Here is a 24,693-nt window from a genome sequence, read left to right on the forward strand (position 1 = left end):
TGGAAACCACATCCAAGGGCAAAGTAGATTGTTTGTCAGAACATCTCTCCATTGGGAGCTGTAATGTTCTGTAATTGATTATTCAAACCCTTGGAATGTTCATTGTGTGCTATTTTTAGATATGTTGTGGGCTGTGTAAACCAGCATAGACCACAGATTGTGCAGTATGTCATCCTTTCTGTTTACAGATGTTTTTTCCTCGAAAAGTGTGTGCCTTAATAAAACACTAAATGTCCCACCTTTGCTACCCAGTGGCGGAAATGTAATTAGTACCCGGCATGGGTGTGTCCATGGGATACACGTAACGTGATTGGCTCCTTTCCGAGCCATAGCACAGTGTAATCCCATGGACGCACCTATGTGCCTGCGTTTGTTCCCGGCGGGGGGGCGTGGCAGCCTTAGCCAATGAAGAGGCTCGAAATGGAGCAATAGCTGCTCCGAGCCTCTCCAAGACTGGAGGCTGCCCTGCCCTGCCAGGGACTTAGGTAGGTTTTTTTGTTTCCTCCACCCCATCCCCTCCAAACTATCCCCTCCCCACCCTCCCAACCCCACTTACCTTCTTTTTTCTTCTTTTCTAGGGAGCAAACGCACTGAGAACACTCCTTTTCCCAGTGCGTCTGCTCCAGATAGCCGCCATGGAAAAGGAAAACGGACTACGTTTTCCCTTTCCCGGTGGGCATTTTTTTATTTTTTGTTTTTTTCTGTTCCGAAACGCGGCAGCATTTTGGAACAGAAGAAAATGCTATTAGTACCCCGGCCTAATGGGCCGCCGGGGTACTAATGGCTATAAGCCCCTCGACAGCAGGCCAATATCTCCCACGGTAATGCCCCTGGGCTTCGTTAAGGCCCTCGCTATGCTCAGGCCTGTAACTACGGCCCCAGGGGAATTACCTAGGGCGCTATTGGCCCGCCGTCTTGTGGCTTATTGCCACATTACAATACCATAACACATTTTGTTCACGGCTGAATTTGATGTAAGTCAAATACCAAATATGCCACCAGAGTGCCAAAGCTCCTAATAGTGTGCCAAGGGTACCCATAGATTTACAGACATGGGCCACTATCCGTACCAGGTGTTTTGGGCCCATAAGATTTGTTGAATTCTGTTGTTCCACTCTAGCCTTTAACTCAGTCTTCAGGGCCCATAACACCTGTAATATCAATCAGATAATATCTATAAAGGTTACATATAACATCTGAATGCTGGCAAACCGTTGCAAACAATGGCTCAGCAGAGGGATTTAAGCATTGTTACAAATATTAATGTTTCATCGCAAAATTGGGCCTCAATTTCAATACATGCTTCAGCCAACATTACACCAAGCCAATACTCACTTTAAATTACAGCCCTGCAGAATTTCAATAACGAATGTTATCAGTCATCACTCTTGTTATGCACAATCGGCTTCACTTGCCCATAATTCAGGGATTGGCCAATAATCACCATTAGTGCCCTCCACCCTGGGCTGTATGTCACGTGGTTAGCTGTATTTGACAAGGGAATCAATGTATTAAAAAATGGATCACAAAGGAATGGAGCATAATAACTCTCTTTAGCAGTAGGAACCCCTTCATAAGTCTTCTGATTTTGTGTGGATGTAACCTTCTATTGAATGTCAGGGTGGAATTTGGAAAATGTATAACAGGAGAATTCATTTGTGTTATTGCAATAATGTTAAGAATAACAAGTTTCTTGAAATGTTCTAATCCATTGATGGTATGGTAACATTTGCTTGTGGAGTGTGACATAGATCTGGTCAAGCACACAAGGATGCGTTGGTCCTTTAAAAAACACTGTACTCCTTGCCATATCTTTTCAGCCTAATATTGTCTTTCTGAAGTTCATGGTTTTGCCATTTCCTTTGCGAAGTGTTCTTTCCTAGATGCTCCAACTTCAGTGGAGAATAATTGCATCGAAGAATATTTGTCATTGCACCATGTACAGATTTACAGAAGCATAAAGGAAACAGCATCATAAAGCATATATAATAAACTAGACAATGAGTAAAGCACCAGCCACCTCTGCTTAGTGATGGGCAGATTCGCAGGAGTAAGTGAAAGTTGCACTCATTCTTAAAGAATTACATACAATAGGCTAAAAAAGTAAGCCTATAGAGCAGGAATGGAAGAGGCCTAAGATATAGCAGATCTATGTTACAGAAACAGTAGTAGTGGAACGGCACCAAAAGAAACTTTCTCTGGTGGAGCACATAATTGTATTGTGAATATGACAAAGAGGTTTGTGAATCAGCAATGGGTGTACACTAACCACAGGTTAACTTTAGACACATTCACAAACGTCAAGGTTCTACGTCACATTTTTGTGACCATACTTAGTTGCATTTTGTATTCATTGGCTATTTGGGTGTGATTTTAAAGTATGTACATAGGAAGCAATACAGGTGACTGAGGTAGTCTCTGGGTAGATTGCTTTCACAAACGATTGTGAATAATCAAGTAGTTCTAACCGGTTGATAAGGGGGTAGGGTGATAGGATAGGACCTGTGACGAAGACTAGAGACCAGAGATACAAAGCAAACAAGGATGGTCTAGTTCCAGCCCTTATGCTAATTAACATATTTACAGATGGAACATACTAGTGGTGTCTTGGTTGGACGGATGGGATAGGGTCAACGTGTGGTGAGTAGAGGGCAGCTGAAGAGGCTCCATTATGTGACAATTCTGCCTGTTCCTAAACAGTTCCTCAGATGGCCTGGCTTAAATGTCATGGGGAAGGTCTATTCTTGAAGGGGGATGGAAAAAGAGTGGAAGATGGATCAGGTGCACGTGGCCAGGAGACAGAAAGATTAAGTAGGGAGGTAGAGCAGAAGGACTGAGAGTGAGAGGACAGAGTGATGGAATCAGCAAGGTAGGTGAACAAGCCCATGTATCATTTTGTGGATGAAAAGTACACATTTATTAAAGAGTGCACGATTTTGCATAGAGAGCCATCCATCATGGCGGCAGAGTGTAGAAGAAGGGATGTTTGAGATAGGTTTAAGGAAGGCCATAGAGAGCAGATGTAGCTAAGTTGAGGGCTTTGTTAATGCGAGAGAAGTTATAAAGCGGAACTGGGGAGCAGGCTCAAGCCCACAGTAGAGTTGAGTGCAAAGCCTGAGTTGTGTGTGAGATGGTGGTGCATTTTTCTAAAGTTGAAACGTTTGAATTGCAGAGCTGTGGCCGCAACAGCAGTAATGATCATTTGTGGTTGAGGTCACTGTCAAGGAAGACTCCAAGATCACATGAATTTCAACTTATATGCTACAACTCTACACTCTAGATGCAAGTGTTGTGTAAGAGATGTGAATGTAAAAAAAAAGTATAAAGGTGTCTTGGAGTTTGATAAAATCTATGTATTACCAATATTGTGTATAAGTGGACCATTTCTGTGAATCTGGTGTTACATTTCGGACAGTCATATGTTGCTCCCGATTTGGTTTTGACTGTTTTTTGGAGTTTTACATGATGACCAGTAAAAAATCTATGTTGTGATAGTTGTATCTTACTCACTAGAGAGGATTCTATTTAGTTCGGCCATCACATTTTCAAAATTGTATTGAATTTTGCCTAATGCAACTGGTTTAGAGAGCACAAAATTGTTTATCCCTCTAATGTTAAGCTGTTGTCTCACTCTGGATCAATACAAGAAAATACGATCAGAACATACTGAAATCATTCTGTGGAGTGTGAGCTTTTCCAAGTCAAACAATGACCCCTATTTTGATATCTCTTTCTATACTGCTACATATATTACCAAACCCAAAAGGTTTTAAACAGGGCAACGTTCTCTTCACAGCAGTTAAATACTGTTTGACTCAGTAATCCTCTACTCAAGAGAAAATTGCAATGTTGTTAACAACTATTGCATCAACAAGTTAGACAGAACATGACAACAGATCAATATTGCCAAAAAGGCACCACCTAGGTCTCGATCCCAAGGCATAAACATTGACCACCTCCATTCCAGTCACCCTCAAGGACCTTGTAGACAATGTGGCATCATGTGTTCCAAACATATACAAAACTGATGCCTTCCCAGCTGCCATTCTAAATCAAATCAAACGGGATGTCTGCATCCATCTCTTCCAAATTGTAAATGCATCACTCATGCAAGGCATGGTCCCAAGGGTTCCATGTCATTTCATCGTGAGATGTTTTTTCGCAGGTTTTTTTACCGCAAAGTTTGTAACTAAATGTTTTTGGGGGGTACTCCCTAACCCCACATTCCCTTTCAGTTTTTATCTATTCACAAACACCCACATCCCATATATATATAATTTTTTAACCCCCACCAAAAATTTGATGGGTTTTTTCGTTACAAAATTTGCGGTAAAAAACCCTGTGAAAAAACATCCCTCGATGAAAGGACATTGTACCGTTCCCAAAAAAACCTGAACACATGACCAATCTGGGTTCTCCCCCAAAAAATCCCACTTGGGACCCAGACAATATTGGGAACTAATGAAGAATCACTATCTTCCCAATCATTAAAGAAAAATCATTGGGTAGGCAGTTGCCACCCTATGATCAGATTAACCAACACGCCTGCTCCACGATTACCTATTTGGGTTCAGACCAAAATGTAGAATTGAAACCATAACCATCCAGATCATAGAAAATGCTCTTCAAATCATGGTCAAAGGTGACACATGCCTCATGCTCCTCCTCAATCTTTCAGCCATGGTCAACCACTTCACACTGACCAGCCTACTTGTGAAGAGAATGGGCTTCTATGGCACAGTTCTCAACTGATTTTCAGCACACCTCTCGGACAGACACCAACTGGTCCAGATATGCAACATCAGTTTAGACCACTACCAGGTCACATATGCAATTCGAAAAGGCTCAATTCTCTCCCCAGTAATCTTTAAACTACACATTGAGCCTTTTTGATCACTACTGAATGACCCTCACATTTTCACCCCACCAATACTCTGACAATATCTAGCTACAGGATACATTTCAAGGGTGGCTAACCAACATGAACCTTAATGGCTTCAAACCTCACCTGACCCCTTCTGCCAACTCATTAGGTTTCACTTTATACAGCAGTCTCTCCTCCCAAATATATAAGAACAAAAAGCACTAAACTGCCTAGTGCAAGCAAACCCTCCTCTGGAAAATAAAGCCCTTCCATCCACCTGTGAAATTAAGACCCACAGTCCAGGCTCTGGTAATCTCCCACATCAATGTGGTAAATACCCTTCTCAACTGAGTTCTACCAGCACATCTGGCCCCACATAGGGCCATCTAACATGCAGCAGCACAATTCATAATGGGAAACAAGAAATGTCACCAATTTTCTCCCTCTTAAGAGTGGGGCACCGGCTATCCATCCTAGCCAGAATACTTCTTAGGACTCCCTGCATTACCCATAAGGCAATCTGCCTATCTAAAGGGAAAACTCAGTGGCTCTAGTGGATAACGCTCATCCAGGAGTCAAGATGTTGGCAAGCTTGAGAAAAAAACGGTTCATGGAGAACAGAGTAAAACAGGCCTTCTCTTGCTATGCCCATTGTCTATTGGTGCTGAATGGTAGACATCATTGAGGCAATGACTCAAGAACCACATCCATGCTAGGAGAGGTGGCACAGACCAATTAGTGATTGGTTAGAAAGCTTATGTGTGATCATAATGCTATGCTGTGATCATGCAAGTCACTGTCCAAGGTGCTGGCATGTCCACATACATGCTCCGCATTATGTCATCATGGTGGGTTTTGCCACCGGAGAACCAAAATGCTAGTGACATGAATACTAAGTCTGCAGTTAAGTGCCACAATGTGTACTGGACATGTCTTTCAAAGTATGTAGATTTATGTCATGTGGATAGGCTGAGTGGAATTTCATCAGGCTCAGGTGGTGCTGTAAAACCATGTGCCCGGATGTACCATTAGGAAGTTAATTGTTATCGCAGGTGCTGGTTAGACAGGAAGTGTCAAATAGCCAAAAGGAAGCTGCTTGAGGTTTAAAGTGAAGTGTGGCCTGGGGCATTCCATTTTGCTTTATGAGAAGCAGTATAAAGAAGTGTTGAAAAGACAAATGAAGAGCTAGTGGATGTAGCATGGAAGGGCATGATAGTAGTATAAGCGGACAGGATTTCACAGGTTTTCTTGGAGCTTGTCACCCAAGGACTGAGTCATCAAATATCCCCAGTGCCGGGACTGAAAATAGGGGTTCAGAAATGCACTCTGCACTTTTCTATTTGATATGGGAGGGAGACCTAGGTGTACCCTTCCCTGTAGGGGGTCAAACGGGAAGCTGGTGACAGAAATGGGTCCTACCTGGTTAGACCACTGATGGAGAGCCTGAGTTAAGTGGAGGGGAGGGGCACCCAGATCAGATCTGAAACGTGGAACATATCCCAACCTCAAGCAACCTGTGCGGTGGTAGTTGCGACACAGCAAAAATATACTGGAGGGGAAGATACCTCCCTTTGAGGACCCACTATTCTGCACCAATCCTGGGGGCAAGTGAATTGCACTGGAATACATGACAGGGGAATGGATATGTGGGACAGTCAATCAATAGAGACGGTGTAGGACAAGGCATTGCCACTAACCATCCATACTTAAAAGAATTCTCATCCTTCTGCATACACCTCTCAAACTCCTAACTAAACACAACCCTACCTCTACAGCATGCACTTCTCTATACCGCAACAATGAAGCAAACCATGCATAGCCTCGCACGACAGCACATGAGTGCTACCAACCAAAAAACACACCTGCTCTCAGCGAACAGTGTCAACTAAACTGAAGCCGCCAACAGAAAATCACAGCTCCCTTGCTCCTTTTTCCCATTCAGTCCTACTAACCTATCCCTTTTTTTTTTACAGAGGCCTGAGAGCAACAAGGAACCACATAAGTGGTGACAGTGTGTGGTATCAGAACCTTTAACATAATATAACATAACATGAGAAATGTAGCTCTTTGGGAGAAGAGAGTTCTCCACCCAGGTGGGGTTATATATAAGATGATTTCCCTGGGGGAAGTATTGACTGTGATTTTAACACCAAAGTCTAATAAAGTCCACAGACGCTAACTCCATCACGTGTATTCACACTGTACCCCCAAACCTCTTCTCTAACGCATTTAACACATTCAATTGAAGAGAGTGTTACATGGACTCATGCACAAATGCAAATATCTCTCCAATCTATAAAAAGGATACAACATTTTCCCAGCAGCAACAAGCTGATTTTCTTCTTAGACGGCCCATTTAATGTTTTTGAGAAAATCATTTTGGGTAGGCAGCAGTATAGGGTAAGTTATTCTGGCATACTTGCTCCTGGCCTGTTAGGGATATGGCAGGATTTGGTTCTCCTCAGCAGGTTCTGAACTTCGATCTGGCGATTTCAAAGTCACAGTATATAAAGAGGGGAAAGTTGTGTGCTGCATGAATGGACCTTACACTTGTTCATTATTCCTCCAAACAGATAAAGTTCCTGGTTTTGCTACAATCAATGAGAGTTCTGTTAGACCTATCGGATAGCTGCAGCAGCCTACCAGAGTAACTCTGCTGTAGTGAAATATAGTAGGAAATTGATGATAATATCAGACTTTAAAATAAGGATTGGTGTTAGACAATAATGTGTTCTTGCCCCTTCCTTTCATTAATTTATTAACTCCCTGAACAATAAGTTATGGAGCTCAGTTATCGATATGTCCTTTGTTAACTAGCATGCAAATCCTACTTTTGTCATATGCAGATAATGTTAAGATAGGCCCAAAAGGTACCAATAAGAGAAAAATACTCAATCATGGAATAGCCCCAGGTGCACAAGAAAACCAGCTTTATTCAAAAACAGATGGCTGCTGGGAGAGCATACAAAATACAATCTCAAAATGTCAGCAAGATCAATAACCTTTTATATCGAAAACTTGTCATAGATGACGTCACAATTAGCTATTATCGTAAAACGTCTAATTTAGTCCTGGATTGGATGGTAGAATATAGGATATATGGTTATCTATAAGGGAAATATAATCGGTCCTTCTATAACTAATAACTTCTCCTAGGTAAAGCTTTCTACACATAATACATTTCAAATCAGCACCTTATTGGTTGGTGCTACACTAGTCGATAAGAGTCATTTAAAGTGATTTGCCAGGATTTAGCTCATCAGCTTTGGTCACCTTCATGGAGTGCCAAGTTACGTGGTGAGGAAGGAGGGATGGTCGAACTGCTATGATATAGTTAAAATACTACCCCACTCATTCCCAGGCATGCAGCTCTCAATGTCAGTCTTGTCCGTGGCCTTGGCATGCTGCCCCTGTATCTGGATGTGCTGGGGTAGTGGCAGGTACACTATCTAATTGTGCCAGGATCTAGGTCATTGTTGGGATCAAGTGGTTGAGAACCACTGTTTGGAGTTAAAATTCATCGATTTGTTGAATTTTCTGGTGTTCTAACATGTGTGTGCTTTCTTTTGGCAGCCACTCGAGGCGCTGTACATTCATTTGTTATGGGATCACTTGGCACTGTAGCTGCCTGCATCTGGCCTTCAAGGACATGTGTGTTTTTTATTGCTATGAATTGAAACTAATTATCTTCAATAATTGTATGCTGTATGCCATGTAAATGTTATCTGGTGTGGTTTCAGCTTGAAGCAGAATCCCCCTCAGTGTACTGAACTTGGTTTCTGGGCCTCTTCCGAGCATTGTGATGCTTTCAAACTTGTTTTTACATAATTTTATGTCAGGCAGCAGTATTTTAGAATTGAGGCATAGCAAAGTGTTGTCTGAGTAATGGTGGTACTGTTCAGGGGGTTGCCTCTGAACTCACCAGTAAAATATTACAAAAGTATTCAAAAAGGAGTGTATGCCAGGCAAGAAGTAACACAGTTTTATTCAGAGCCCCGGACGCAGCTGGGACAGCAATATTCAAACATAACGCGGAACAGAACTGCATGAAAAGGCGCTGTCAAAAAAAAACCTAAATCAAAAGCTTTTATAGTCATCTAAACTAATTATCATCAATCACTTTGCAACATTAAATGTCTCCCCACGAGAAGCTTATTGGTGAAAGAATGTCATACCCCTACAGATGGGTATACAATATCTTCTATGATTGGGTCCAACAAACCTTGCCACACCATCCCTAGTCCCCCTTTGTGACATCACAATCCAAACCCCAATTCCCACATCATAGTGCCAATGCGTTGAAACATTTGAGATGAGCAGCAGCATTTTCTTCAACTGCCCCGGTCATCTCATCTACGTTCTAATGAGAAAGTATTCTACCATGACACTGTCATAGCCTTAAACCAAGAACAAGTTACTGTTTAAATGCTGCATATGAACAATTCTTTGACCTTCTTCCCCGGGAGAAATGAATTCAGGGGAAATTTGAAACCATCATGTGTTTTCTGAAACTGTCAATAGATCACGCATGGTAAATGAATATGCTAAATTAATGATTGTGCATTCATTGCCTTTTGGCGGGATCCATGAGCTCCGGTTTATAACCTCGAAAAGTAACAAATGGTGTTTGCCTCCGACCGTTGAATCCTGGGATTGTGGGATTTGCAATGTGGTACCAGCTGCTATGGCTTCTAAGTAAATTACTGAAATGGGCACATGTTTCTGAAAAAGCATGCTTTGGGGCCTGTTGGCCATGCCTCAGCCAATGCTAAAAGCTTGTATGCTTTACCTGTGACCTATCTTTATTTTATATGTTTATTTAACGCGAGACAATGTTATTTAGGGCATTCTACAGCCTAGTTCAAATTACTGGGTGGATATTAAGGAAGCTCCCTCCCAGTTTAGAATGCTACTCCTGCAGCTTATAATTTTGCACCTTCTTACCATGCTGAACTTGCATTTTTACCACAGTACTGTGGTTCATTGTCCACCATATTGTACCTTCGTCCCTTACATGTGTTGGGTGTTCTGACCCACGCTTGGACTATTATGCTACAACATTTGGTGCTGTGGGCTTAGGAAATCCAAGATGGCCACGCAGTTTGTGCGCACACCAAAATGGTCGCCTGACTTGCCACCCCCCGGTGCGGGTGTGCTGGGTCAGAAGAGCCATGAGTGAAATGGGGTGCCAAAGAGAAAAACAGCAGTGCCTGTTCGCTAGAAAGCACTTTAAAAATCACCCTTTGTTTCTCTGAAGGCAAGTTCAGAATGCCCATTTCAAACATTGCAGAATATCCAACAATCTCACTGAACACCAGCAGACATTTGAGAGAATAAAGTCTTGTGGGCATACAAAATCTGGAAAGAGGATGAGCCTAAAATAATGTTCATAGCAAAACTGGCTGAGCTGTGGATTTCAGCAGTTTAAGTAAATTTGGACTGAAAGACACTAAAAATCTAAATGTTTAAAAGAAATGAGTGACCTACTTTTGAGTGTCACATAGGTTGCAATTGTTTAAATGTCATAGTTTTAAACTTAGAATCAGCATTCTAGCTGCATGTGTAAAAATTGGAAGTTTGATTTTGACAGGAAAACTGGCAGCCAAAGAGACATTTAGCTGAGGCCTGGCTTAAACGGAGAGGGAATTTTGCCCACCAGCTACCCCCGACAGGAGTTGAGACTTGCACAACAGCTGTGTTCCCAGGCCTAGCTGCCTTTTGCTGTTCCCACCAAAAGGGATACGACACTTCTCTGATTGAATTACCTGGGCTCTGCACAAAATTGAACAAAGCCCTGTCCTGACTCTGGCAAATGTTTTATTGGGGGGGTCGTAAAAGTGGCTTCCTCCTGGAAGAAAAGGGGAGGAGCACTGCCTGTGAGAGCAAGCTGGCTTGGCAGAACTGGAAAAAACAGAAATTCAACCTTGTGCTGGAGGGAAACCACACCCCTTTGGGGCCAGAACATAAATCTAAAAAGATGGATCATTCATAGAGCGGACTTGTGAAAATTTTATAAGTGATATCATTATTCTTGTGATTTTTCTGTGCACATTTGAAGACGTGTTAGGACCTGGTGGTGTGTTCAGGGGGGTTTTTAGCGGAAAAGAGGATATTACTCTAAATGTATGTATGTTAAAAATCTGACACTCCACCACCTAATGCCCACATGCTTTGCGAACATTTGTGTAAATGCGGGGACAAATCCAATATTGGTAACCCGACCAAAAAGTGAAATATGTTGCCATTTTTTAACCCAAGCTCCTAGAAACGACAGAATTGGAACAGGGGCTACCATCAGTAAATGCATGATGTGTGTATGCAATGCCAAACAACTGTCTATCGGGGAAGTATGTATTTGGATCAGATATAGATTGTGTGTAAAGTTGACAGGGGTGGGTTCTCTGTATCATAAACAGACCTCATCATGATGACACGTCATTTCATTCCCCCAATCAAGGGGAAGAGGAGGAAGTGGCCAATGACAAGTGGCGAGGGGTAGGGCCTAGAAAGCTAGCCTCTCCACCCACTTTCAAAACACATAAAAGCAGACAGTCAGGACAGATAGAGACATTCTATTCCATCTGCTGCGGGACGCTCTGCCGGGAAAATCCATACTTTACCTCCATCAACCTCCAGAGAGCCAACACAGAGACTTCAATCTATCCACCTTCAGAGACCAACACTTTACTTCAGAATTTGTAGCAGAGAGGTCAACTACAAGCTAAATTCCTCTTTAGCAGGCCTCAAATCATTGCAACTATTCACAGCCAGGCGAGCTGTTTGAATTCTTTGCAAGAACTCTTGCCATTTGCTAGAAAGCAGTGTTGTATCCAGAGAGAGACCAGCTGAACCAGAGACCGCTGTATCCGGACCCACAGACCTGATCAGAACCAGAGACCCAGACCAGACCAGCAGAGTAGAGCTGACCCAGACGCTGTGTGCAGAGACCGTCCGTGGCGAGTGAAGAAAACCTGCTGACCAGATCGTGACGAGGCCCAGTCCTTCTAAAAATTAGGAGTGAGTATCCGCCAAAACTGTGCAGAACCCAATCTCTTAGTTAAAATAATCTAATGCAAGCTATTTTAACTTGAGTAGAACTGTCTCCTAGAGATCCTGTCACCTGTCATTCTTGAGCTGCGAGCTGTCATATGTAATTCCAAAGTTGCACGCTGTCACTTGTCATTTTGAGTTGTTTTAAATCCGAAAATCTACCTTTACTAAATCGTTCATAACTCCGGAACCGTTCGGGTTAGGAACAAAATTTAACTTTCATCTGGAAGCTGAGATCCTAGGCTGTCCTAGGACCCCAAAACGATAGTGCTACTCATTGTAGTTCCTCTGTAATCGCGCCCGGCGCACTCGGAAAAATCTGCCGCGATTTGACATTTTGCCGCGAATTGAAAGGTTAGCTCACCTGTAAAAATCTGCAGCTGCTTGCCTTCCGTTGCAAAAATTCGTTTGCAACCTGACAACCATTCATAGAGCATTGCTAAAGTGATCCTGAACTCATTCAAAGTATCTATCACTCACCCTGAACCTCTAGAGGTATTTAAAAGCATTTTAGCATATTTTTCACTTCCTTGCAAACCACATTCAAAGCATTTTGGGCCTGTGTTTAAAACTCCAACCTGTTTTCCTCTAAGCTTGCTCGGGGGGAACTGAATTTCGTATTGTATTGATTGCATTCCTGAGAACTGTGTGCTCTCCTTTCCATCTCCTTATATTGCATAAAAGGGGGGAGTGAATTTTCAAAGAAAAGTGATTACATTGTCTTTTAGTGAAGTGCTATCAAGTCAATTTCTGTGCTGCATTCTTTTTCATCTGTGCAATTCATTGAAACCATAACGCATTCTCTGATACTTTATTCCCCTGTTCCTAGTCATAAGTCACCAGAACTGTGCTATTGTAGGATTGCTTATTGCTGATTACTGCTCATATGCCTAAGTGTGCTATCAATTATTAATGTATTATCAAAGTGTGATATTTCTCAAATAAATCTTTTAAATTTGCAAAACAAACCTACTTCTTGACTCAGTGGGGTCAGGGGGATTCTAAGAGAGGGGTGTTATACAGGGGTAGACATCCAGAACTCATGAACTGGGCATAAAGATATATCAATAAGGGTTTTCATTCAGTATTCTAGACTAGGCGTTGACTTAGCTGTAGTGTTGAATTGAATCCTCTTACAAAGTGGGGGCTCGAGCCGGACGTCTGGGTTAGATTTATCACTTGTGCAGATTAATACAGGGTGCCAGCTGACCAGATACACATATCCGGTCGGATCACCACGCTGTGTTACGCTGTAAAGCACTCCTCAAAGGAACGCTCTAAGGAAAAGGTCTGTTTTGCAAAAATAAAATACAAACTTCTGTAAGTCAGGAAGGAACTCAAATTCCAGAATGACGACCTTGGTAGATATGAAAATAGCCAGAGAACACTTCTTACATAAGCTATTTGTGAGAGGTGAGTGGACTCATCAGGACCAAACGGTCTGGTTGCAGGCAATCCCGCAACAGGTCACTGAAACAGGGTCAGATATATGGGGAGATCAGGGTCCCCTACATGTGGCCCTGAGTGAACTATATATGGGCCCTAAGGGCAAGGATGAGCACCACAAGATTGCCAGGGTAGCGGCATATTTATATTTACATATGGGAGCCATGCAGGACAAATGTGCTCAAGGCCAAGATCTGGCGAGTAGGCAACTGCTGGCACTACAGAAGGCCCAATCTGATCTGGACTCCTCTGAGCAAAGGCTGCACAGAAGCCAGGAGTCAGAAAATGAGAGTAGACAGTATCTCATTAAAATAAAGGAGGATATGGATGTCCTGCAACAGGAAAAGGCTGATCAGGATACCAGATTTCGGGCCTTGCAGAAGGAACACCAAGAAGGTTCGGACTCCCTACTGCAAAGCAAGAAAAAGCTGGAGCAACAACTGGACTTCAACAGGGTATGTGCTGAGCAGGTAGTCACCCTGCAAGGCCACCTAGATAGGGAAAAGGCAGAGAGTAATAAACTGGTTTTGAAAGACCTGGGTACCCAGGCAGAGTTTGACCAAGAACGCCAGAAAGCTGGTGCCTTTCAAAGGCAAAGGGACGACCTGGCGGCACAAATGCAGGCTCTTAGTCAGGAAAGGGATACCTTAGGCCAGGAAGTCTGCCATTTAAGAAGGAAAATTGAAGAAAATCACCTGGCCCTCCAGGGACTGGGTGACCTCCAAAAAGAACACCAGAACTTGCTGGAGCACACCAGGAGGGTGGAAGATGCTCTGGCAAGAAAGGAGCAGGCCAGTAGGGACGGTGCCCAGGAGGTAACCACCCTGCAGCAAAGACTGACCCAGTGCTCCAGGACCAACCAGGAAACGCAGAGAGAGAATGAGGCTCTCTGTCAGCACAACGATAGGCTCCAGCAGCAGGTAGCCATGCAGGAGAGACTGATAGAGTCTAGTAAGGCCTTAGTTGAGGAGCTGAAAGCACAGGCTCTTGCATGGCAACAGGGAGCAGGGGCGGATAGAGATGAGGTTCTCTGGGAAAGAGAGATTCCTGAGCATAACCTTAGGAGCCCTAGTGCCAGAGGCCTTCATCTCTACCAGTCCCTGGACTCTGCCACCCCCATGCTCCCTGGCGCACATGAGCACGGGGCCACAGGGATGGCAGATTACTATCCAGCCAAAAGTATGGGGCTCATAGGCCAGTACCACCCAGGAATGGAGGGGCGAGCATCCGGGTATGGGCAACCAAGTACAGTCCAGTTTAGTGGGGAACCCCAGGGGAGTAGGCCCATTAAGGGCATCCTGAAAACCTCTGCCCAGTTAGGTCAGTGGGGGGGGGGGTACCCATCAAATCCCGGCAGCAAGGAGGAATCTGAAGACTCCTCAGAACGGCGCAGGACACAGGAGACCAGGTCCCCACATTCTGCCAACCATTCCCAGGCTCGCAGAATCTGGGAAAACCTGGAAGATCAGACAGGAACCTCTGGGAGCAGTGCCTCTGAATCAGAGGATGAATCGACCAGGGTTACCCGAACCAAAAAGGCCAATAAGGCAAAAAGGGCCTTGCTTAAGGACCCATTGAAACAGATTAAGGCAATCAGGAGTGTCATCACGCCTTATCATAAGAACGCTAAGTACTCTGTTTGGGAACACTTGGAGCTCTACGAGCAAATGATGGAGACTTTCCATTTGAAGGACAGCAGTAGCTGCATCCAGTACGTCAAATGGACATTCTCCCCAGAATACTCGAGTTTCTTTGCGGGGCTAGAGGACCAAAATCATTTAAGATGGTCCACCTATAAGGCGGCCATCTTGAAACATTTTTCTGTGCACCGAAATCCTCAAGAGGCTCGCAAGGCGGCCTACAATTTGCAATGTCGGGAGGATCAGGCCCCAGAAGAGTTTGTGCAAGAATTAAAGCATGCTTTTGCGCAGACCACCAGAAGGGTGCGCACGGACAGCAGAGAATTTGTTAATACTTTTTTCCATGCCTTGCCCAAATACATAATGACCCAGCTCGTGAGAGATTTTCATGAGAAAAGATCTTTAGAATGGGTCATTGAACAAGCCACCCGCATCTACGAGGTGCAGAAACCGGTGGAAAACAAAAACCAGCCCAAAAACCCCAAAACCAACAGCACTCCTGCTGCTGCCAAGGTGGCAGAGGTAAAGGTTGCCCCCGTTTTAGATTTGGAGATGGGGGGGCCTAAAAACCTACCTGCACCTAATAATGCTAGGCCCAGAAGGTCCTCGGGCCAGTCACAAACAGGGAGTCAAGGAGGTAGTCCCACAAATGGGGTCCCTCGCTCTCCTGATTATGTAAGTCCCTGTTACAAGGGAAATCGACCCATCCTGGGTTATGTGTGGACTCCTCCAGCCCAAGGGGGGGGATCCAGCCAAGCACCTAACCCAGGGAACTTCCCTCCTAACTTCCCACAGGAGGGCAGAAATTCTCCAAACCCTGGGCAGAACTTCTTCCCCAGGTATCCACCCAACTTCCAACCCCAAAATCATCCATCCTTCTTTCCCCAATTCCCTGAGCCCAGACAACCTAATCCTGGAGAGGTGAGGCGAAGGGTGGAGGGGTACCCGAATCTTCCCAACCATGGGTACTACCAGAGAAGGGATAGCTACCCTTCCCGGGATCAGCCCAGGGGAGAAAACAGAACCCCGTACCAGCCTGAGCGGGTTTCACAACTTGAGCGCCAGGTTCAGAACATGGCACGGGATCTGGGTCACATGCTAAGGGCTCAGCAGAACCCTCAGATGGGCATGCCGGCACATAATGCACCAAACTCTGGGCCTGGTGCTCCAGAGCAAAGACGGGGGCAGCACTCCGATAACCCACCGGTTCCCAGGGAGGATGCACAAGGGGAAGGGGGGTGTAAAGCCTTGGAGGAAGCTTCCTTCCCCGCTTGTAAACAGCCCCTGGAAACCCAGGAACCAGAAACAAAATCCCCTGCCCCTGAAAGTCTGCCTCCAAAGGAGCAGAGGGGGGGTAAGAGAAACAAAGTACCCAAACAGACCCGTTTTGTGGAAGAAATACAGGTCTTCCAACTTGAGGGAGAAGGATCCTCAGAGGATCCTGGGAAAAGGATCTTCTCCTTCAGAGATGGGGGAACTCCTTCCAAAGAAAAATGGGTCCCAAAGGATTCCAATCCAGAATGGGGAGATATGGAGACTGAGCTACCGCCGCCCATCATCTCATCCCAGAACCAACAGCAAGAAAATCCCCTGGTTCAAACCCATCCTAGTGACTGCCTCCAAAAAGGAGGGGGGGGCCCAGAACTGGAACCAGGGGAACCCACAATGGCTCTGATCTCCAGTTGCCAAATTTTTCTTTCAGATTCCCAAGGTTCTCCACAGAATTCTGCCCAAATGTCTTCTCTTGCAATGTCCAAAATCAGAAAGTTAGCTCACCAGTTGTCCAAAAATGTGCATTATCTGTGCCCCCTTGAGGAGAAGGAGGGAAGATATTATGCCCCGGTACAAGTACAGGGGCAGGGTACGATTTCAGCGCTGGTGGACACGGGATCTCAAGCTACCCTTCTGTCCAGAAGGGCCTTTGATGAACTGAATGCAGGAAGGGGAGGGAATTACCAAATTCCTCTCACCTCATTTCCTGGACAACTCCAGAACTTTGACGGGAAGGAAATTCCCGTCGAGGGGACGGCAGATTTGGACATTAAAATTGGGCGACACAAGTTGAAACACCCGGTCATAATAGTGACTCCAGAGGGCACCCCTTGTTTACTAGGGAATGACCTCCTGAGAAGGTTGTCACCCCTAATAGATTGTGTAAACAAGGTCCTCTGGACCCAGACTAGCCGACCAATAAAATTAAAACAGAGTGTCAACCATGTTAGTTTAAACGGCACCTGCCACATGGTTGAACAAGAATCTGACCAAGTAGAATTTCACTTCCAGAACAACCAAACTCCCGACGTGACAGTAATAGCAGTAGGACAACAGACTGGTGATGAGGGGTCCTCTCTATTTCCGAAAATCAACCTTCCTTCCAGTTTAAGGTGGTATTCCACACTGGAAGGAAACACTCTGAAATTCTTCACCAATCCACAATCAGAAACTCCCACTCCTATAGTCCAGAAAGATGTGAAATCAGCTCAGAGCCTGGCTGATATTCAGCAATTTGGAGAGCAGTTGTTCATCCCTGTTCAGTTAAATGATGGGAAGGACTCTGTTCTCGCTCGAGTGTGTGTGAACAACGGTAAGAGCTTCATCAGCGAAGCCATGTTCCGCCAACTCCCAAAAGATCCAGCCATTCCCACATTCAAACTGATAGACAAATGGGAAATGGACCTGGAAGCACCCAATTCCAAACATCTCCTGCCAAGCAGGTGTATGCTCAAAATCTCCATTGGCAACAAGAGCATAGTCCACAATTGTTGGGTCGTGCGAGACGTCACTGCCGCTTTTTACTTAGGCAGTGACATTCTCAATCGCTTTGCCATTAGTTTGGACCTAATAAACTTCAAAGCTTGGTCCCGATTAGCGGATGATCCCATGGGCTTTGATGATCCAGAAAAAGCATTTAGGTCAGCTCAATTGCTACCTTATGCAGCTGAAATTCAGATCAAAGAGGAAGTCACCATCACAGAAAGGACCCGACAATTCTCCCTGGAAGTGAAAGTTAAAAGAGGACAACATTTGAAAAACCCTGACGCTTATATAGATCTAAATGCTTCTCTCCAACAGCAAGGGTTGGGGGTAAACCCAACTCCATTAGTCAACATAGAACATGACACCATTCCAATAGAGGTGGATAACAGCGACTTAAAGAGTATTACTCTAGCCGCAGGCGCCATTATTGGAATGGCGGTTGATGACCGACATTTTTCCATTGATCTAGGAAATGAACTGTTAGGACCAATCCCCAAGGACTGTTTTGACAGTGACAGTGAGGACAATACAACACCAGACAGGATTTTTACCCGGCATGGGGGGAACTTCCTGGTGTACACTTCCTGCCCCTATGGTAAGGAATATGTGACTTGTGACTTCAGGAGGGATGAGGTGATTTTTCAGGTCCATGAGGGTTGCCTTTCCCACCTGAGGCCTCCAGTCCAAATCAGCACTCTGACCAGGGACTTCTCCACCCAGCTGGAGGAGGCCGCTGAGATAGCCAAACCAGAAGTCTTTCCAGGCTTCAGGCAGATGGTGGAAGAGAGAGTCAACCTAGCTGATGCCTGTGTGACTCTGGAACAGAAGCAAAAGTTGAAACAAGTTTTCTTGGATTTCCAAGATCTCTTTGCGGTAGACTCATATGACTGTGGCCGCACCGACATCCACACAACAACAATCCCCACGGACCCTGGAATGACTCCAGTGTTTGTGAAGCAATATCGCTTGCCTCTCGCATCCATGGAGTCCCTTACTGAAATAATTAAGAACCTTGAGTCCCGGGGAATAATCCGTCCAGTCCACAGCACTTTCAATAATCCGGTGCTGGGAATATTGAAGCCAAACGGCCAGTGGAGACTCTGCGCTGACGTCAGGGAGCTCAACAAACGGGTCCATACTTCCCGATGGCCTCTGCCCTACATTGACCAAGGGCTGGCCCAGATCCAGGGGTCACAGGTATTCACTGCAATAGACCTGACCAACGGATACTGGACTGTGCCTGTCAGTAGGGAGGACCAATACAAGCTGGCTTTTACCTTTGGGGGCCAGCAGTACACATGGACCCGGACTCCCTTCAGATACCTCAACTCCGGCAATGAATTCAACATTTTCCTACACAAGGCCATGCCCGACCTGGGTGCAAGGGGTAACCTGGCTTATGTAGATGATGTCCTCATCAAAAGTTCATCTGTGGAGGAACACATAGCGGAGATCCGTTATGTTCTGACCGAGTTGAGGGCCGCCGGAGCAAAACTTTCCTTTCAGAAAGCACAGTGGTGTAGAACCCGTGTTCATTTCTTGGGGCATGAGATTACTCCTCAGGGTCTCTGTCCCCAGAAAAAGAAGGTGGAAGCACTCCAAAAACTGAAAGACCCCACAACTCTGCGGGAACTAAGGAGCCTCCTTGGACTGACTAAATACAGCAGAAAGTTCATTGAGGGCTACGCAGAGATCACCAGACCCCTGATTCATCTCCTGAAGGGGGGGTCAAGTGGGAATGGGGTCCAGAACAAGCCGAGGCGGTAAAACAACTCAAAAGAAGCCTCTCACAAGCGCCTTGCCTAGCTTACCCTGTCAGAAACAAGGAGTTCTTCCTGGAGACGGGGTTCTCTAATACGTGCTTGACGGCAGTATTATACCAAAAGCATGACAAGGTCAATAAAGTAATCTCCTATGCAAGCAAAACTTTATCTTCTGTGGAGGAAAAATTCAACGATTGTGAGAAGGCACTCCTGGCAACGGTGTGGGCATTGAAGAATTACCGCCCGTTTATCCAGGGGGAACACATCATAGTGGAGACTCCACACCAGCCTCTGCAATATCTCCAAAGTGACAGAATCCGGGCCGGAAATGTGAGTAATTCCCGAATTACTTCCTGGATTCTGTCAATGCAAGGCTTTCCTGTGGAGGTCAGATATGGCCAAAACAAGAAGAGTCCCCTCGCGCAAGGTCTGGCTGACTTGCATGATTGTCCCAGAGAAAACTGTCTCGAGGACAAAATTCTAAAAATCAAGGACAACACGGAGGCATACCTTAATTCCCCACACAAAGTCTTTGAAGAGGACAAGTGTGAGGGAATGCCCACTGTCTATGTGGATGGATGCTCTTACCATGTTGACAACGACGGGGAGAAAGAACTGGTGGGTGGCGTAGGGAATGCGTGGGTGAAGGAGTTCCCAGAACCCTCCGCCGGATACAAAATTGGTCCCCGAAGTAGTCAGGTGGCAGAATTGATGGCTGTGCATCAGGCCATCCTCACTGCTGTCCAGCATCAACTCCACGAACTGGTCATAATCACAGATTCGGATTATGTACGGAACGGGTTCGTGGAGCACCTGGTTAATTGGAAAACCAGAGGCATGTTATGTGCTAACAACAAACGCTTGAAACATGGGAAGTTGATCCAAAACATTGATGATCTGGTCACATCGAATGGGATGACCATCTACTGGAAAAAGATCAAGGGTCATTCCAAAGTAGAGGGACCAGACAAAACTGGAAATGACTTAGCTGATCAGCTGGCCAAAACCGGGGCCATCCAAGGGGATCTAATTGAGATTGAGTCCCTGTTGGGGGAAATCCAGGTCACTGCTATCACTAGGTCCCAGACAAATGCTCACAATGATCTTTCAACTGCCCAATGGAGCAAGGAGACCCCTGATGCTGATTTGATTACAGCTCAGAAGGGGGATCCAATTATTGGTAAGTTTTACCAACACCTTGAGGACCCTGAGAACTTTCCCCTGATGGATACCGATTACATTGGGAAAGAGGACCTAAGAGTGTTGATGAAATGTCCAAAAATGTTCCGGATCCAAGACGGTTTGCTGGTAAGGAAATCCAAAGCTGGCCACGATCAGTGGGTGGTTCCTACCTCATTTCGCAGCCTGATGTTAAGTCACGCCCATGATGCGGTCACCGCCGGTCATAGGGGGTTTCACACAACACTGGAAGAGAGGTTGCATACTGGCCACACATGGGGCAGGACCTCGACCAATACTTGAAGGGTTGTCTTGTGTGTGCACAATTTCAGCCAACATCCCTCACACACCGGGCGCCTCTCCAAAAGAGGGGGATGACACTGCCATGGTCAGATTTACAAATCGACTTCGTAGGCCCCGTGATTCACTCCTCTCGGGGGAATAAGTACATGTTGACGGTCACATGCTTATTTACCAAATGGGTGGAATGTCTCCCAGCCCCAAATTGCAAGGCAGAAACTGCAGCTGCCCTGATGATTAACCACATCTTTACCCGTTTTGGTCTACCTCAAAGGATTGAGTCAGACAGAGGTAGTCACTTCACCAGTGAAGTAATGACAAAGATGTGGGAGATACTGGGGGTCAAAAGAAAGCTACATATTGCTTACAGGCCAGCTTCTTCTGGATCAGTGGAACGCTACAACCGGACCATTGTGAGCATCCTAAAAAAGTTTGTGGCAGATTCTGGGCCAAGTTGGGATATCAGATTACCTCTGGTCCTAATGGCCATCAGATCTACCCCTTCATCTGCAACCAAAATGTCACCATTTGAGTTGATGACGGGGCGCAAGATGGTGCTTCCTCAGCATTTGCTCTATAGGACCCAATAGCAGACATTGATAAATGCCTCCACAACTCATGAGTATGTGGAGAATTTAAGGAAACACCTTCAACATGCTTTTGCCTATGCTCAGCGGAATCTAGAAAGATCAGCTGATAGCATGAAGACCCACTATGACCTGAAAACTTCCAGGAAGGAATATCAGGTGGGAGACCAGGTCTATCTATACAATTTCCAAAGGAACCAGGCCAAACAGCAAAAATGTTTGCCTACATGGAAGGGACCGTTTGAAATTATAGACAAGATCTCCCCTGTAGCTTATAAAATCTGCATCCCCAAAGGCGGTTTGGCAGAGGGGGAAGACAAGTGGGTCCATATAAATCAGTTAAAGTGTTGCCATCCCAGGCACACTCTACAGCAACTAGAGGAATCCTCTGGAATCCCTGAGGGGGCCACTCCAGAGTAAGTCAGTTCTAACCTAAAATATCCCACATATAGTCTCCAAAATATTATGTTTCTTGTGAGCGACTGTCTCTGAATTATATCTTGTTTTTCAAACTAAAAATGCTACGTCTCCGTATGTATAAAATATATATGTTTGCCACACCATTAATAGTGGTGGAAAAATGTCTATGAGTAGGTATTGCCGCTTTTGCTTTCTCGTCCTAGGAGAGATGAAACCAAGGAGAACGACCCAGGGACCGGGAGCACAGATCCGAGGGGCCCAGTGTACCGCCCAATACTCCCATCAGGACCGGCGAGGAGAACCGACTGATCCACCCCTGATGGAGGAAAGGATGCTGAACTTTGTCATCTGCGGAATTGGAAGAAGATGATGCGGACCTCCCAGCACGTGGGTCAACATCCTTAGCACCCGACATCCCCTCGTCTCAATCCAAGTGCAGTCGGGCGGGGGGGTTTGTTGGGTGTTCTGACCCACGTTTGGACTATTATGCTACAACATTTGGTGCTGTGGGTTTAGGAAATCCAAGATGGCCGAAAAAGCCCACATGTGCGACAGAATCTATGAAAACCGCGCAGTTTGTGCGCACACCAAAATGGTCGCCTGACTTGCCACCCCCCGGTGCGGGTGTGCTGGGTCAGAAGAGCCATGAGTGAAATGGGGTGCCAAAGAGAAAAACAGCAGTGCCTGTTCGCTAGAAAGCACTTTAAAAATCACCCTTTGTTTCTCTGAAGGCAAGCTCAGAATGCCCATTTCAAACATTGCAGAATATCAAACAATCTCACTGAACACCAGCAGACATTTGACAGAATAAAGTCTTGTGGGCATACAAAATCGGGAAAGAGGATGAGCCTAAAATAATGTTCATAGCAAAACTGGCTGAGCTGTGGATTTCAGCAGTTTAAGTAAATTTGGACTGAAAGACACTAAAAATCTAAATGTTTAAAAGAAATGAGTGACCTACTTTTGAGTGTCACATAGGTTGCAATTGTTTAAATGTCATAGTTTTAAACTTATAATCAGCATTCTAGCTGCATGTGTAAAAATTGGAAGTTTGATTTGGACAGGAAAACTGGCAGCCAAAGAGACATTTAGCTGAGGCCTGGCTTAAACAGAGAGGGAATTTTGCCCACCAGCTACCCCCGACAGGAGTTGAGACTTGCACAACAGCTGGGTTCCCAGGCCTAGCTGCCTTTTGCTGTTCCCACCAAAAGGGATATTACACTTCTCTGATTGAATTACCTGGGCTCTGCAGGAAATTGAACAAAGCCCTGTCCTGACTCAGGCAAGTGTTTTATTGGGGGGATCGTAAAAGTGGCTTCCTCCTGGAAGGAAAGGGGAGGAGCACTGCCTGTGAGAGCAAGCTGGCTTGGCAGAACTGGAAAAAACAGAAATTCAACCTTGTGCTGGGGGGAAACCACACCCCTTTGGGGCAAGAACATAAATCTAAAAAGATGGATCCTTCATAGAGCGGACTTGTGAAAATTTTATAAGTGATATCATTATTCTTGTGATTTTTCTGTGCACATTTGAAGACGTGTTAGGACCCGGTGGTATGTTCAGGGGGGTTTTTAGCGGAAAAGAGGATATTACTCTAAATGTATTTATTTTAAAAATCTGACACTCCACCACCTAATGCCCACATGCTTTGCGAACATTTGTGTAAATGCGGGGACAAATCCAAAATTGGTAACCCGACCAAAAAGTGAAATATGTTGCCATTTTTAAACCCAAGCTCCTAGAAACGACAGAATTGGAACAGGGGCTACCATCAGTAAATGCATGATGTGTGTATGCAATTCCAAACAACTGTCTATCGGGGAAGTATGTATTTGGATCAGATATAGATTGTGTGTAAAGTTGACAGGGGTGGGTTCTCTGTATCATAAACAGACCTCATCATGATGACACTTCATTTCATTCCCCCAATCAAGGGGAAGAGGAGGAAGTGGCCAATGTCAAGTGGAGAGGGGTAGGGCCTAGAAAGCTAGCCTCTCCACCCACTTTCAAAACACATAAAAGCAGACAGTCAGGACAGATAGAGACATTCTATTCCATCTGCTGCGGGACGCTCTGCCGGGAAAATCCATACTTTACCTCCATCAACCTCCAGAGAGCCAACACAGAGACTTCAATCTATCCACCTTCAGAGAACAACACTTTACTTCAGAATTTGTAGCAGAGAGGTCAACTACAAGCGAAATCCCTCTTTAGCAGGCCTCAAATCATTGCAACTATTCACAGCCAGGTGAGCTGTTTGAATTCTTTGCAAGAACTCTTGCCATTTGCCAGAAAGCAGTGTTGTATCCAGAGAGAGACCAGCTGAACCGGAGACCGCTGTATCCGGACCCACAGACCTGATCAGAACCAGAGACCCAGACCAGACCAGCAGAGTAGAGCTGACCCAGACGCTGTGTGCAGAGACCGTCCGTGGTGAGTGAAGAAAACCCGCTGACCAGATCGTGACGAGGCCCAGTCCTTCTAAAAATTAGGAGTGAGTATCCGCCAAAACTGTGCAGAACCCAATCTCTTAGTTAAAATAATCTAATGCAAGCTATTTTAACTTGAGTAGAACTGTCTCCTAGAGATCCTGTCACCTGTCATTCTTAAGCTGCGAGCTGTCATATGTAATTCCAAAGTTGCACGCTGTCACTTGTCATTTTGAGTTGTTTTAAATCCGAAAATCTACC

The sequence above is a fragment of the Ambystoma mexicanum genome, chromosome 5q (genome assembly GCF_040938575.1).
Source record: "Ambystoma mexicanum isolate Mex_15411 chromosome 5q, UKY_AmexF1_1, whole genome shotgun sequence".
NCBI classification, from domain to species: Eukaryota; Metazoa; Chordata; class Amphibia; order Caudata; family Ambystomatidae; genus Ambystoma; species Ambystoma mexicanum.